This window comes from Xyrauchen texanus, chromosome 30 (assembly GCF_025860055.1).
Source record: "Xyrauchen texanus isolate HMW12.3.18 chromosome 30, RBS_HiC_50CHRs, whole genome shotgun sequence".
Lineage (NCBI taxonomy): Eukaryota > Metazoa > Chordata > Actinopteri > Cypriniformes > Catostomidae > Xyrauchen > Xyrauchen texanus.
In genome coordinates this window covers 17763110-17765349 of record NC_068305.1, presented here as the reverse complement: position 1 = coordinate 17765349, position 2240 = coordinate 17763110, and positions in this window count along the sequence as shown.

Genomic DNA, 2240 nt, shown 5'->3' with positions numbered 1-2240 from the left:
TCAACTTTTTTCAGAATTGGGGTTGTAGATTGTCATCGTATTTCTGACATGGGGTTTTCAAGAAAGATGGCACAAAGTTATTAAGCAAATTATTTGCTACTATCTGTAACATTTTTTTTATTAACTGACTGTACTCATTAATTCTGTTGAAAAAAAAAAATATTTATTTGATGTTGTCAAATACAAATGAAAGTAAATTGTTTTGGTTGATTGCCATTATTTGAGAACAAAGCTGATGTCCAGTAATGCAGATCATATTTTTACGGAAAAATATTACTATACTGACGACATATGGTGCTACAGTTGTTTTTGTAAACTTTGGTTTTTAGATGAAAAAGGGAATAACATATTGAAAAAGAACATGTTGAGCCTTACTGTAGATCTATATATGAGACTGTTCATCCCTGAAGACTGGAAAATTAAGTATAGTATTTGAAAGTGAGTACATATATATATACAAAAATGTATTTATGTTTATGCACAATTTGCCCAATGACAGATCAAAAGTGGTTATATACTAATGTATATGTTCAGATGTGTATGTGAATGTATACTGATATGATATAGTTTTCCCAGAGTAACAAACTGTTGTTTAATAAAGATACTACGTTATTATAATTAATTTTTATCATCAAATTGCTTAAATCACATTATTCTGATGAATCCTTCTTGTTCAACACATGTAGATTTGTAACACCAAGTGAAGAGCAACATTTTATTTTAAATAAATTAGCCCATTAAAAGAAACAACTCTTTTTCTCAAATAACACTTAAATCACAAAACCAAACATAAATGACCATATTAAACCATGATAGTGTCTGCCAAAAAACATAAATATAGTTGTTGTTACTACAAAATTCAGAAAGAAAGAAAAATGCACTCTTTAAACAAGATACCATATTAATCTGTTATTATTTATAATAAGCTAATAATAATTACCATTAAAAACGTTGTGTCCAATAAGTCCATTGTATGCAAATTAATACTATAGATAATAAAAAGTTGCAAATAAGAGCAAAAATTCACAGCACAAATGGAGGCTACATCTTTTTTTCAGTTTCAACTAATACAAATATCTACTTGGGCTAGTTGTCACAAGAGCTATAGATAGACTGTCTCAGTGACCTCACTAGAATGTATTCAGGCAAGGGTAAACTATGAAAGAAATGTATTTTAACTGAAAGGTTAAACTGTATCCTCAAGACAAGGGTATTTTTTATCAAGTTGTGGAAAATTGTCACATTTTTATTGGGTCACGTGTTTCAAATGTTATAGGCTAAATATATAGGCTACTATTTATTGATTTGATATGTTTTTAAAATTTTAGCTGTTTCATGAAATTTTACTGACTGCATTTTGCTGAAATGCATACGATTGGCTGTTTATTGCCAGGATCCATTGTGACAACAACATGCCCAGCTATTGGTCCATCTGCGTTAAATAGAATGTATGCGTACCAAACCGCACACTTCTGCACTATTCTACGCCATTTTGAAGTGTAAGTAGTGCGAGTAGTACGTTTACACTGAAAATGCATCAAAAAGAAGTGTACTAAAAGTACCTGGATGATGTACTTTTTCAACCATCAAAATGGATTGTGGAATGTTGGGATACTTCATGTGCTCAGCGCATGCAGCTTGCCGTGCAAAGCGGAAGGGTGGAGTGGCTGCGCTGCTGGTCTGACAAAACAGTTGTAAATAACGAAGAATGTAGCAGCTGGCAAAACTCAGGGGATATAGAACTTTACTAATGTGTGTGCTTTACTATCACCCCAAGCTGTGTGCATATGTACGTTAAGATATTGTTAAACTGAGGTTGACTAACGTGCTAAAGCTAACGGCAACACATCATGTGTGCTTGAAACGTCACTTCCGTTAGCTGTTAAATCGTGAACGCTTCCACCGTTAAGTGTTTCATTTGGGATGACACTACACTTTGAAAATTCATACACTACATGGCTGAGCTTAGTATATTTTGTAAGTGCATATTGTATCATTTGGGACACAGCTTTTATCTTTTTTTTTCCAGGGCAATAGTGGTGAAAATGTTCAATAGCTGTTTTGTAGCTAAGAATTCAAGGTATGTGCCTTCACAGAAACTCACTTCTTAAATATAAACATACCTGGAGTAGGCTAAAGTGTGACAGCCAGCCCTGATGTGCCCTATTTTTAGTTTGTACTTGTAGTGTGTAATATGAAGTATGCGTCTCTCTCTCGCGCTGCACTGTGGGAAGACGTCC